The sequence below is a fragment of the Chionomys nivalis genome, chromosome 11, assembly GCF_950005125.1.
Source record: "Chionomys nivalis chromosome 11, mChiNiv1.1, whole genome shotgun sequence".
In the NCBI taxonomy this organism is placed as follows: domain Eukaryota; kingdom Metazoa; phylum Chordata; class Mammalia; order Rodentia; family Cricetidae; genus Chionomys; species Chionomys nivalis.
This window is the reverse complement of record NC_080096.1, coordinates 57,400,716-57,415,792: the sequence shown is the minus strand read 5'-3', so window position 1 is coordinate 57,415,792 and position 15,077 is coordinate 57,400,716. Positions and strand designations below refer to the sequence as shown.

The following is a 15,077-nucleotide window of genomic DNA, read 5'->3' as shown; positions in this document are numbered from 1 at the left end:
ATTTCTGAATATTTTCTATTTTCTACACTTGCAGGGGCAGCACTGCATTGAAAAAAAATGTTTTCAATAGTGTATGTAGCCTTATAATATTTAACATTTAAAATGTCAAATTGAATGAATTTGGGATATACAGATGACAGTAAAGTCAAAGGAACTACTAAAACACATATAAACCCAAAGAGAGCATCTTCAGCCACTGAATGCCATTCTTACCATTTTAGACCTTCTTAAAAATGAATTACTGCAAAAGCATACATAGAACATTTGGCTGACACTAATAGAACTGCAATAAACAACTACAAGTCCCAAGAAGATCTAGTAGTATTAATCTACATAATCTCTCACAGAGATTCCCCAATAAATGTGAAGCTTGCAATTAATATGAAGGCAGTGACATTAAAAGTTCATTTTACTTGCTAAGAGCATAGTTACATGGTTTCCATCATATGAATTTCTAAATAACCAAAATCCAGAGAAAATTATTGATTTTATACTATCTGATCATAACCAAATCAAAAATGCAATATTTCCTCACTGCGAATTTACACGAAAATTATTACTAGTTGCAAGAATTAATTCTTTGTATTCTGTCTATCTTCCTAATTTGGATATTGGTATATTTATCAAGTAACATACTTGTTACCTTTCCTCTATCTTTCTTGTTACATTGTATGTTAATACAATGGTTGTTATCATAACTAGAAAATGTACAGCTATTGGAGGTAGGTGCTTACTAAGAAAAATGAGCATGATGCTAACCATACTGATAATTATCAGTTTTAATCCTGCAATTTACCTGCTCAAATTGCAACTGCATTACACGGGTTTCAAATTCTAGAGCAAAATGTTCTATATGTACAAGACAATATCAGCACAATTTACTCAACTCCAGACTTTCTCATTTTATAATATTTTATGCTCCAGCTTAGCTTAGAGTCAAAAATTTTAAATTTTCAATCAAATAAAAATTCTCGAACAGAGATTCTTATCACAGTGCAACAAACTTTAGTTAGAAGATTTTAAAATGCCTACAGAATTCCTTAAGGCAGAAATTTAATACAGAGAGGTTTACACAATTCCCCCGAAGTACAAATATCTTCAGCATGGGTCCAGTGGATGCTCTGCTTTTACAGTGTTTGCTAAAAGAAATCAAATAGTGTACAGCAAAATGACTTATGCCTGCCAAATACTTAAAACCATTATACTTACATTAACTTTAACTTAAAATGCAAGTCTTAACAAAATGTGTAAAAAATGAGACCGCTTTAAATATGTCCTCTCTGTCCTAATGAAAATGTGGAGGGGGAAAAAGAAACACAGCACAAATGTGGCCCATCGAAGAGCCTGTTCTCATGTGAAAACAACAGGAGGTGGAGTCTTTTGTTCTCAGTAAACCCTTTTACAAATGTAGTGTCCAGCATCACATACTCCTGATGGGCGATATTAGATTCCTGTCAAGAATAGCAGGAATGCCGCCGCTGATCTGCTCCAGAGGAACCTGCATCTCCATGCACACATCTCATAAGCCTAACAGTTGCTTTTCTTCATAAATCAATCCATTGTTGCACTTCATAATGAGAAGGCAGATTTACTGCCTTTTACCGCCTTTTCTCACCATCAGAAAGATCCCTATTTGGGTAATAGAACATTTCTCTTCTTAAAGGGTGTTTAGGATTAGGAAGACAGGGGCAAGAACCTTTAACATCTGCTCCCTTCAAATGAATGACATGCCTAGTTCTCACAGTCAGGATGTTGAAAAGCAAATACCCTAAGTTGATAAAAAAAATCCTCATACTTGAAGAAGCACAATACTTTAAATCCACTGAAATCATCTCTCCAACACACATTTAAATTTGAAGTTTATACAGTAACACAGAATTCAGAGAGCTAACAGTGCCACTCATTGTCACCTAATCATTACAGGGCGGGGGGGGGGGAGGGGGGCAGACAACGAGAGTTCAGAGTAAAGACCTGGACTTCATCATCTTCGGTTTTCTCCAATCCGAAAAGCAAATTTAAAATTGGGGCTAGTAAGACTTTCATCATCGAAATCTCCACATTGCACAAGAAGAATAAAAACAGTTTACAATATAGTCTTGCATACTTCTGTTTTTATTTACTTAATGTTTTCCCCCTAGGGAGAAATATTCAAGAATTATGAACTTTAGACTTTAATTTAAAAACAAGAGGAAAGCACTTGCCAGCCTCTACTTCAACCATCTGCCTTTTAAAAATACACACGCACACGCTTCACCCACTCACTCCAGTCAGGCTTGACATTCTCAGCAAGTGGATCTTGATGGATCTAAACACGAGTCTCAGGAATCATAGCTCTAATTTTGGAAGCAAGCTATCTTTAAACAAGCGTTGTGATTCCCACTAGCGAACACAGTCAACCACAGACTTCAAACAGACAGACTCCATGCAAGACAAACAGATAATGATGCGCAGGTACTGAATTCAAGAACATCTATTTTTTCAGGAACACCAAGTGATGTCTTCTGTCTGTGAATCTGGAGCATTGCCTTGCAGCTAACACTTCTTGCTACTCTGGTCTCTCTTTTGTCAGTTGCCCAGTGCTTTTGACAGTTTTACAGGCTGTTATCCCAAAGACTTCAGTATTTATGGTCTTAATTCACTTGGGTTTTCTGCTCTTATCCACTGGTTACTAATCACTAAATAGATTTTTTTTTTAATGGGACTGAAATCAGCACAAAAGATGTCCTTCAACAATGGCAGCTAAGGACAGCACCAGCTAGAGGTCTCCTCAGCCTCTCTTGCTTTCCTTCCAGCCAAGTTAACGAGGGTCCAAGGCTGACGCTGTTCCTCTCCTGGAGGATGGTTTAGAACTATTTCTGAACTGATCCTCAAAAACACATTTAATTTCAATATCTCAAGAATGATTTAGAAGTCAAACCTTGTTTTCAATCTTCACAAAACAAGACCATTTCCTGTACGTACTTGTAGAATCACTATTCGGGGAAGCTCAACTCTGTGAACATTACTGTAGGTTTGGACATATATATGTTCCGAATATGTATGTGGTATTTTACAATTTCAGCATTTAGTTTACAACATGCCTTTTTAACTATTTCCCACACCACCAAAGCTACCAGCCATATTTCACCCATTGTACATACAATAACCAGCGCTGAAAAGCAAAGAAAACACAGCTCTTTCTTCTTCCTTAACTGTACTTGACTTAAACATCTCCTAAGAGACTGGCTGGTTTTCATCTTAGGAACAATGTAAAGAACGTAACCGTGCCGGGCGGTGGTGGCGCACGCCTTTAATCCCAGCACTTGGGAGGCAGAGGCAGGCGGATCTCTGTGAGTTCGAGACTAGCCTGGTCTACAAGAGCTAGATCCAGGACAGGCTCCAAAACCACAAGAGAAACCCTGTCTCGAAAAACCAAAAAAAAAAAAAAAAAAGAACATAGCCGTATCCTCTCTTCAAGTTTGCTACTAGAAACCTTAAAGTCAATGAGTCTAGGGAGTGGTGTTCCTAAGGGAAACCTGTGAAGGGAAAGTAGCAATACAGATACTCTGACCCTCAATTGCCTGATGAGCTGAGCAGACTGCACAGTTGGCTGAGGGTGGACAACCGCAGGGGAAAGGCAGGAGGGCAAATAGAGGGGAGCGCAGCTTCGCAGAGCTCTGCTCGTGCCTCTAAACAACTCACTGAGTGTGAGTCTCCTCGGGACGACTCAGGACAATCTGTCCTCTATGAAGTCACCACAGGATGAAAAATTTCAAAACGAAACATTCAAAGCCAAACAAACAAACAAATGAACAAAATTCTATCAATTTTTTTTTTTTATGTTTTTAGATACCTCCACATGTAGGTAAACCCAATACATTCTGTCTCATCAGGAAAATATATTTTAAGATTAGTATTTCTATGTCATTACTTTGCTCATTTATGTACAAGATTAACTATTTGGGTATCATGAGACTGCATTACCTTATACAGACACATGGAAAAAAAATCTCCTTGAATGTATTTCCAGGATATATTTATCTCTGTTGATTAATGTACTTGTTTTCTGATATTTTAAATACATAATTCAATAACATATTTCTTTAGAGAAAAATAGCAAATGTTATTGTACAAGTATAAAGATCTAATGATACTCATTGAATGGAAAGTCTTTCAATTTTGTGACTACTTAGATTCTATTTGTCATACATAATAATCTGCAAATCAACTCAAATTCCATTAAAACAGGTTTAGAACCTTTAAAACGGAGGTATGTGTATGTAGATAAGAATTTGAAGCCATAAATTTTAAAATGCTTACTGAAAAAATATTCCCATATACATTTAATTGATAGCTAATTTCAATGAACTACTCTAATGCTCAGATGACAGTGTTATTAGTTCTTTGAGGGAAGTGAAATTTTACTGTATTTGTTATTAAAAAGTATATGAGAGTGAAAACCATCTTAGAAGTGTGACTTCTCAAAGTGATAGGCTACATAATTGCGACACAGGGAGGAAGGCCAGCATCATACTTGGCTCAATGAAAAGATTCATCTCTGATTGCTAGGGTGCTGGCAGTTCTAACTTACCTTAACAGAACCTTAGCCATCTCACAGAAAGTAATAGAATTTGTTCAGCCATACAAGTGCAAGTAGGGGAGGGGACTTTATATTTCTTTTAATATTCATTTTAAGAATTCAATGGCATTAAAATGTATATGTTTCAATGTCCTGAAGTTACAGAAGAAAGATTTTTCTTGTACTTTAAATCACTCAGTGGGAGGAAAGAGTACATATCAAGGCTCCAATTATACATCGAGGTTTTATAAAATACTGGCTATGTATAAAACTTTCTCAGAGTTTTTCAATTAGATTAGGCATGCTACATGCAAATTCATGGCCTAAAACTGGAAAGATTTTTCTGATTTCATCAATTTTATCCTCTTTATATCAGCAAATGGAACATCTTGGAAACTCTCTCCTATAGAGTTATTGGTCATGGTAAGTAAACATACAGCTGGCCACCCCAAACAAGCAACAGAGCAAGCAGAGAAATCATCCTCACCTCCTTCAAAATCAAACCGAGCAGCCCTCAGGAACACAGCCGTCCCCAAGTTCACAAGTGTCAGGAAGGAACTGAGAGCTGCTACTTCTCTTGAAAGGAAAGAACTCTGCTTAGGCGCCCACTGTATATTTAGATTAGATTGGCAGTTTAAATGACAGCAAACACATGGTCATGACTTGGCAATTGCTCATTCATCCAACACGCACACACAGGCTAATCAGAAGCAAACATCCACCCTGAACTGTTTTAGAAACAGCTTCTTCCATCTGATACTACTGTATGTGCAGCGAGCAGACATTCTGCTAGAGATCAGATGTCAAAGGCTTAACTCTCTCCTACAGCACCCGGACCTTCGGTCACATTGCTTTGTAATTCCAGGGAATTTTCTAAAATAAATTTTGACACCAAAATTTTTAGGAAATCCCTTAATCTCAACTGTGTAGTTTTATGAAGTTCACAACAGAGAGAGAGAGAGGAGAGAGAGAGAGAGAGAGAGAGAGAGAGAGAGAGAGAGAGAGAGAGAGAGAGAGAGGGGCTGTAAGGATTTCAGGATCTTTGTGACAAGACTGCCCTAACTATAGGACCTGCCCCTCCTATCTGGGGCAGCACACACCTCTTCTGCAAACAGGGAAAAGTCACCAGATAGGGGCACCGTCTTTGTATATGCAAATAAAGCTTAGCAGTGTTAAAGGTGAAGACAGTGAATGGGAACTTAAAACTCCCACAAATGGAACTCCTATTTTCTAATAAATAAGAAAAAAAAAAAGAGAAAATATAGATGTCGCTATTGACAACAGGCTGCTAACTACGCCAGCAAGGCTGCTGGGGTATAAATGTGTTCAGGTATTAAAGTCCATGTTAGTCAACAAGAAGCAAAAGGACAATGTGGCTATTCACTCCACAACAGAGACGAGTTATTAAAACGTCAAACAATCTTAAAATAATTATGCTTCATTTGACAGGAATCTAATGTGAAGTATCCGAAAACTCCACTTCGGCATACAGATGGGATGACTGGAATAGATTCGGGGCTTAGGGTCTAGAAGTTCAGATCTGATCCCACCACACTCTAGTGTGACTTTTGCCAAGCAACACAGTCTGCTTGTCTCAGTTCTTTATGTCTAAGGGGCAGGCGGGAGCCTCATGGTACGAACTTATATGGTAACTGAGTACAAGGTACTGCAGAGTGCGCTGGGCAGGATGTAAGAGTAACTATGAAATTATGATCTAAGAAAAGTCACCCCCGAGTCCATCGGGCTTGCCCAACCTCTTCTTATAATAGCTTTCCCTGAAGACACTAGGTACTTCAAAGAAATAGGGAGACTTCTTTTATACCGGTCCAACTTCTCGAGCAGGGAGCTTTGACAACATCCAGTTACACAAATAAAATAAGCAAAAGTGAAAAATTTAAGAAGGTAAATGCTGGGTTTGGAGAGATGGCTCGGTATTTAAATCACAATTACTGCGCTTGCAGAAGAACCAGCTCTGACTCCAGCAGCCAACTTGGTGGCTCACAATCATCTGTAACTCCAGTTCTGGAAGATCCAGCACGCTTTTCTGACCTCAGTGGATATTAGACCTGGTAGACATGTAGACATACAGACATGTAAATAAAACATATACATATAAAATAGAACCAAAAAATTAAAGAAAAAGATAAACAGAAGCAAAAATAAAATAAAAAAATTAAAATTAAAAAAAAGGCCTGGTCATGCAATTACTCAGAAGGCACAGAAAAGAGAAGTGAAATGCATTCTTTGGGGTTGAGAGGCTTTTTCTCCTACTCAGAATATCAAGAATAAGATCCACCTAAAGAAAATACTAACTGTATAATACTGTTCTTGACAGTTTATTTTAATTTTACAAAGTTGGACAGTTCTGCCATATGGAATGGGTCTTGGGGATGAAAAGACAAAACAGATGGATGTTGACTGCTTGGTGGCAGAAATATTTGCCCAGGATTTTTGGCTACTTATAAAAAAGTATTACAGAGGAATTATGAGGTAGAGTGAACCCTCATGTTTAATTTAAAACTCCTCTATGCTAGCCTTAAAAATGGAGATTTTACAGAGAATTTATTATATAGTATCATTACTGATCAAGCTATTTCTGATTTTTCTTTCACCACAATTGCTAGCATCATCCAGTGTCGGCTCCCCTAAGAGGAGTTTCTGGTAGAGACAGAAGCAAATGTGAGAGAGCTAAGAAATGAGTATTTCTGGTGTTAATGCAATCCCCAAACTTGTTGTTAATGCTGTATATACATATCATTAAAATTTAATAGAACCTAACACAATTACCATCAATGGGTTGCAGGTGTTGGATAATTACATTAGTATCAACACTACAGGCAAATTAAGATTTCTTTCCCATATGACAGAGTTCTGATAAATATCAATTCACTGGTTTACGGAGTCCTCAAGATCAAAAGGCCCTGCATATGGCACTAATAAATCAAATAGAGTCATCAAATCTACAGCCTGTTTTCTTTGGCTAAAACTGCAAAGTTCTACTTACAGAACCTTATCTACTCCTAAAAATTCTCTGCCAAGCCAAACTTAACTTATGAGGAGTACATAAAATATAGCAATCCCCAGCTGCGTGCAGCCCTCCCCTGGCTTTTGAAGTTGAGGGATCCTACTGTGTGATGGTCTCACTCCAGATTATATGCTTTCCTCTTTGTTGATTTTTGGAAGCTCATAATCAAGCGAAATTTCACCCAGGAGTAAAAGCGAACCTCTGCGTTCAGACTGGGAAGTGATATATATATATATATTTATTTACTGATAAAATCCACAATAAACAAAGCCCTTAATAAAAAACCTCTAAGATCGTAACACACTAACTATATAAAAATATCAGAAATAACTGCTGGTGCTGGACATTCTGCTCTGGCATTCAGAGTTCGGTGAGTCACTTTCTGACGAAATGGCTCTCAACTGTGTGTGGCAACAGTGTTCGCTGACAGAAAAGGGATAAGGAAGAGATAACAGAAGGGAAGCCAACCCCAAACAAGTCTGACCCTCTTTCAGATGACTCCCTATCCTGACAGATGAAGAATATGAAAAATAGTTTGTATTGGACATGGCTGCTTACATAAGACCTAAATAACACCAACAGACAGACTAACATGGAAGAGGGAAATCTCAAGAGGACCCTAATCCTAGACAAAGAACTACAGGCTACTGAGAAATGTTGAGCACACGAGAGAGCATCTAAGAAAGAGCAAAAGGTGTGGTGTGCATGGGAGTGGCTGGAGGGAGGAAAGGGAGGGAAAATGTAATTTTATTTTTATTAAAAAAAAATCCAAAGACTATAAGTTGGGACCACAGCATTTTATATTCCCTATAAAAAGTATATTCTGTACTTTCCAAATACTTTTATAATATTTATGTTTGAAATATATAGGCAAAACATTTCTCTTGGTTCAAATGAGAATATACCCCAAATATTCTTTCCAAGTCCAGAAGAATTTTAGATTTAATAAATTTATTCTAAAATGCCAAAATTTCAACCACACACATACACACTCAGGTCCTGACAATTACACATGTCAATTACCAGTGCATTTAAGAATTACTCCAACTTGAGAACTACACCCCGAACAATCTAAGTCATCTAGAGAGCTCACATAATCGTGTGACAGCAACTGGTTTTACATTGTAGTAAAATTACAAACTCAAGATGACTGAGAATTGCCACCTTTGGTCTGACAAGACAGTTCAGTAGCCTCTCTCTAACCTAGATGCTAACGCACCGTTTGGAGCAAACAAGACTCTTTGTCTCCTGAGGTATTTGGGTTCGACCGTCCTCTTTAGTGGTCTGGCCTTCACTCTAGGTCTGGTGGACCAGTCCTAGCCTGAAACCAAATTCCCATTTCCAGCTGACACTGCCGTTTCTGTATGTCATGCACAAAACAAGTGAAGACACAAGATATTTGGTCAACAGGGCACAAAAGGTACCGTTCTTCCTATAACGTTAGTGGAATGAGCGGGTTTGCAGTGAGATCAGTGAGCATCAAGCCACATCACCGGGGTTTTTCGTGTTGGGAAAGTCTCTTCGGTGCCGTAAGTAACACAATAGACTAGAGAAGAGTTTGCAGAGGCACAGAATGCCAGAAAAATAGGGACATTCAAAATAGGGACATTCAGCAGTCCTATGGCTATTCTCTTCGAGGCCAATAAACCCACAATTTGACGGGTTACCCCTGAGGAGTGTGTGTGTCTATGAAGGATTCTCTGCTCTGGCTATAGATTAGCTAAAGAGCGGACCAACAAAGGAGCTTTTTTTTGGTTCCTGTCATCAATGTGTGTTTGGAGGTCTAATCTCCAGAATAATGGCGCTTGTAGGAAGGACCAAAGCCTATTTATAGAGGCTTTCAGCTGCCAGAGACATCACTGGAGATGGCAGACCCCATTCCATGGATGCCCTGGCCATCTATTCTAAAGATGTCCTGGAGTGGTACAGCTATATGACTATCTAAGTACAACCAATACTCCAGACCACAGAGAATCCCCGGTTAATACTACAGTGAGAAACAGGCTAGTGTACACACACACACACGCACACACACACACACGCACACACACACATATACACACACACACACATTATGGTTTGTGCTATCTTGAAGTACTAAGATGACCACCCATGTCCTCCTTTTCATGCCTGTAATTCTACTGGTGTATGTTTTGCTTTGGGCATGAGTTATCTTAAAATCTGTCCTAACCACTTTCCCCCATGATTCCACTCAATAAGGATAACTAAAAGAGTCTTCTTTATTGTGTATACAGTAGAAGTTGGTAACCTTTTCCCATGTAAGGCCTAATGGCAAAGATTTTGCATTTCACAGGCATTACAATCTCTGTCAGACCTATTCAATTACGATCTTATGACATAAGAGAAGTGCAAAATATGAACAAATGATTATGACCGTGTTTAATAAAGTTTTATTTATAAAAACACACAATAGATGGTGTCTGGGCTCTGGGCTGCAGTTTACCTATGGGTACCTAGCACAGCAGCATTCTCACAGTGCTGAGGAACTTAGTAGCTTTGCTAAGGCATATTTCTCTGGCTTGGTTTAAAATGTGACTTCACTTTGTCTATTTTTCCTTCATGAACAAAAACAAAATGGCATTTTCTTAAGAAAAGATGCTTAATGATCCCACACACAAGCTTTGCATTTTTCTGCTCCTTTAAGACTTCCAACTCCTCCTGTTCTACGGCAACTCAACATCTTATCCTAAAAGAGCATTGATTTGACCTTGCTGCCTACACTTCCTGGGATTACTGTGGAAGACCTAACTGTAATATACTATGCTGAAGTGGGAGTTCTTACATCATTTGTTTTGTGGAATGTGTACAAATACCAATAAAAGTCTCACCAATAAAATAAAACTACTTACACCAGATAAGCAATTAGTGCTAATATAGCACTAATTTGGAAAAGGGCATTTAGGGGAAAAGTTAAAAGCCTCCTAAGTTGCTACAAATACCTATAGGAGAGCTATACAAAGGTCATTCTTTTAGCAAGTGCAACCCATTAACTCTTTGGTAAGGTGGGTATTTAAAATGGGTAGCAAATTTTAGCTATTGATAAGTCCAAGGTCTGTAAACAGAAACACAGGTCAGGCTCCTTTTCCTGGTAGGAAGGGAAGGGCCTTCACATCACCTGCACTAAAAATAATAGCCCATCAGGTCATTCTGCACACAGCTCCAAGTTCAAACTGACATTGAGGAAGATCAATGCTTTGATTTTCACCTAGGAAAAATTCGCCACACTAGAAATTCTAATTAAATTGATTCATTTGTAATCGAGTTAAAAAGTGCATGAAACACTGGATGAATAAGAAGTCCACACTTTATTTATTGGGAGCACTTAGTCTACTAGTCAAAACAGTTGGCAAAATGATAGTAATAATAATAATTGATACAAATGTTGAGAAGGAATGGTAGGCTTTGTCTTTTTCTCTTTAAATTTATTTTCCCTTCAAAAGAATTTCCAATTAAAGAAAAACAATAATTATATAATGGCCAGACATAAAAAGCAACCAGGAATTGAGGGTGAAATGATTCCACTGGATGAGATCCTTGAGGACAATGTCCATAAAGCTGCATGCCAGCAAACTGAGGAAGGAGCTTCCCTGCCAGACATGAAGATGTGACTGAGACCATCTAGTTTACCTCCTTTTCTGCAGCGGTAAGGTCGGTAACAACTGACTCAATGGGACGGTCTAATCAAAAGAGAAGAGGCCCACTCCCTTCAACATCTACCAGAGTCCCCAAATTTCCTCAAAACACCAAGTCACAGAGGAACAGGAAAACCATATCAACAACATTAAGAATCCAGAATACTGCTATAGGATCAGAAGGGACGGCATCATTAATAGTATATTATGTAAAACTACATGGAAGCCACAGAAAAACCGGCACCTAACTTTTCAAACTGGCATTGTTCGCGATAGGCAAATGTTAAGAATAATGCAAATATCCGTGGGGTGAGGGTCCAATGGTTAAGAGCGCCTTGTAAGCAAAAGGACTGGAATTCAGATCCCGACATCCAGTAACAGGCTGGGATTGTACCCTGCAGTCCCAAATCCAAACTGGACAAGGCCAGGAGGATTGCTGGAGAGAATAAGGAGAGAATGACGGAAGGGGATGCCCAATCCTCTCTTCTGCCCCATGTGAGTAAACACACCGAGTGCACCAATTCACACACGGGCATATACACTCACACAGACAACAATCGTGCGTTAAATACTAATAATCTTCTTAAAGTTTGGCAAATTTACATACTAGACCATTATTTAATCATAAAAGGAATAAAGTTTTGTTCATGCTATGTGTTAGCCTTCAAAATACCATGTCTGTGTATTTTTATCAGGCATGAAAGATCACATATTATTTAAATGATTTCATGGATACAAATTATTCAGAGGAGGAAAATTCTGTCAATAGATTCGTGGTTGCCCAAGGCTCTAGAAATGGGAAAATTAAAGCTAAGAGTTAATGGATATACATTGGTGGTGGTAATGGCCGTATTACTCTGAATATAAACATTCTACATTACACTGATTATATTAACTAGGCAAACTATATTGCAATAAAAGCTGATTTTTATTTATTTATTTTCATCTTTGGAGAAAGCTTGAGAGCATATCTTAGCTAAATAAATCCTCTCGTAAATGATGGAGAATCCGCTGCCTTTAAGAAGGCAGTATAAACAGTTATCTGTCAAATATGCATGCATTATCCAATGCCATCCCCTCAATAGCAGCGTAGTATTTCCAACACGGTTTAAAGGTGTTTTTATTAAACAATATCAAACATACACCAGATGCTCACTTAATTGTGTTTCATTGCCCTCCTTTATCTAGTATGGCAATTTGATTCAGCTCCTTGTGCTTGGGGATTTTTGTTTCGCTGTTTTGTTGGAGACTATTTTCACTCTGTAGATGAGACACCTGCCTGCTTCTGCCTTACAAGTGCTGAGATTAAAGGAGTACAGTACCATGCCCAGCAGATTCAATTCTTATATTTCACAAAAATAAAATACAAATCAGTTATATATATCTGGCAGCACCAGGTAATTCTGCGTCCTATTGAATGAATATGCAAGTGGGAACAAGTGGGAAGTCATGAGGATCAACCAGAAGGATTTCATGGTGAGTTCGGCAGCAACCTAGGGAACTACTGATAAAATGTGAAGCATTAGACAAAGAATAGATTTAAGAGTTTTACATTAAGAAGCATATGCAAAGGGCACACGTGATAAAAGTATTGATGCCCATATTAAAGTTAATTTGTTCATATAAAAATATCCGTTAAGTCACACACACACACACATATATATATAGAGAGAGAAATTGTACAGTCCTTTTGTTGACTTATATTTTCATGTGTCTGAAAGTGTTAGCACACTGGAAGACAGCGCTGGACAAGCCAGATACGATCCCTTAACTAGTTTTATGCTCTAATATATGGTTTACAGCTGACCTGACATTTGCCATAATATTTGAAATACATCAAGAATTCTTCAAACATGGAAACAGCAATTTTCTCTAAAATACTTGAGGAAATAGTTTCTTTAAAAAAAAAAGTTAGGAATACAAACTAATCAGTTGGAAAAATAATGTCTATAAGACAAGATATTTTATAGGTTAATTGAGATGTAATTTGAATGTAGTAAAAATATACAAACCGAGCTGAGAAGTTCAGTCAATGTTTTTACAGCCATACACTGAGGCAAGCACCATCAGATCGAGACACAGTGCCACTCAACACAGGCCCACTCTGGACAGTAACATGGTAGTCACGATGCTGTCTTTCTTTCCCTCTCCTAGGGAATTTTGCAAATGTCATTCCACTGACATAGCTTAACCATCCTGGAGGAATAAGATCATATGTAAATGACTAATCCCTTGTGTGTAGAAGGGAAAGAATAAAGGAAGCAGACCAGGCCAGCGGATGGTGAAGGACCAAGCTGGCAAGAGTCATGTCAACTCCACACATTGTTACCATATAAGAGGGTAGAGAGTACGAGGGAACTACCAGTCTGAGGGACCAAAACACTGCAAACGAATTCAAAGAAGCAGCATAAGTGAGCATAGGTGGAGAGGGGACCAGCCTAAAACATAGAGAATTACTGTCCAGTTCACCCATCAATGTATGCACTTAACATTTTCATGAAAAAACATGCCAACCTATGAATAAGGACTGACGTTTCTCTTCCCTGACCCCATTTTCTGCTTTTACCTCTTTATATACACATAACTTTGTGAGGCTGCATATTAGCATTGCCTCTATAAACTTGTTTTTCCCAAAACAGAGTAGGATAAACAAAGAATATGACTTCATTACAGTCAAATGCAGTTCTCTGAAACAAAATTAACAGAAAGAAAACATGATCGATGATCGCTATCCAATGAACAAAGTATTCAAGTCTTGTAAAATAAAGATTTTAATATTATCTATTTTTGTTGCTTTTTGTTTTTTGAGACACATGGTTTCTTTATGTAGTGCAGTTTTCTAGAAACTCACTCTGTAGACCAGGCTGGCCTCTCACTCCCAAATAATACTATCTTATTTATTTATTTATTTAAAATTTTTTTGGGGGGGCAGGGTTGAAACAGGGTTTCTTTGTCTAACAGCCCTGTCTGTCCTAGAACTCACTTTGTAGACCAGGTTGGCCTTGAAATCAAAAATCCACCTGCCTCTGCCTCCCTAGTGCTAGGATTAAAGACATGCGCCACCACACCCAGCTGGATTATCTATTCTTATATCCTTCCACTTATTTTATTGCTCACTACGGCCTCCACCTGCTCACTACAGCCTCCACCTGCTCACTATGGCCTCCCATCTGCTCATTATGGTCTCCCACCTGCTCACTACGGCCTCCACCTGCTCACCATAGCCTCTACCTGCTCACCAAGGCCTCCACCTGCTCACTACAGCCTCCACCTGCTCACCATGGCCTTCACCTGCTCACTACAACCTCCCACTGCTCACTCTGGTCTCTACCTGCTCACCACGGCCTCCACCTGCTCACTACAGCCTTCACCTGCTCACTACAACCTCCCACTGTTGATCAGAACACACTGAGAGTCCCAAGGAACACAATTCTAACCAGCTACTATGTCTGCTCCTAACCAGTGTTCCTTAAACCACACATGGGTTTCTCGGAGCCCCCAAGGCCCAGAGCTTACTCTTGAGTGATGTTTCTGTTCTGTTGGCATCTGTAAACCATACAGCCAAACTCAGGACCCAGATACAACTGGACGGGAGTGCTGCACTTCTCCATATGAATTTTCTTATTGTACAGGCTTAGATGAATCCAGCTCGCATTCAACTGACAATATATTAAACCTGTAATACCACGCCTCTCCAGGTAAACTATCTCTAAGGCTGATTTCCCTAGTCCTTTACTAATCAGAACAATTACAGGATTTTAAATGAAGGAATTTAGATTTTTTTCCACAGTTTTAAATTTCACGTTCTTGAGCTGAGCCCAGATTTCTAGAGGATCAAGAT

General features: G+C 38.6%; 1 protein-coding gene across 3 annotated transcripts in view; it reads right to left on the bottom strand.

Moving 5' to 3' along the window:
• The window catches only part of Mllt3 (MLLT3 super elongation complex subunit), a 269,185-nt gene that overhangs the window by 28,747 nt on the left and 225,361 nt on the right, over positions 1–15,077 (bottom strand). The window contains exon 1 of one of the 3 annotated variants that reach the window (XM_057785472.1): positions 5,046–5,130. The exons of the other annotated variants lie outside the window; for them this stretch is intronic. The gene's annotated coding sequence lies outside the window, so the exon portion shown is untranslated. Of the gene's footprint in view, positions 1–5,045; positions 5,131–15,077 lie in introns of those variants that run through there. 3 annotated transcript variants of the gene reach the window in all.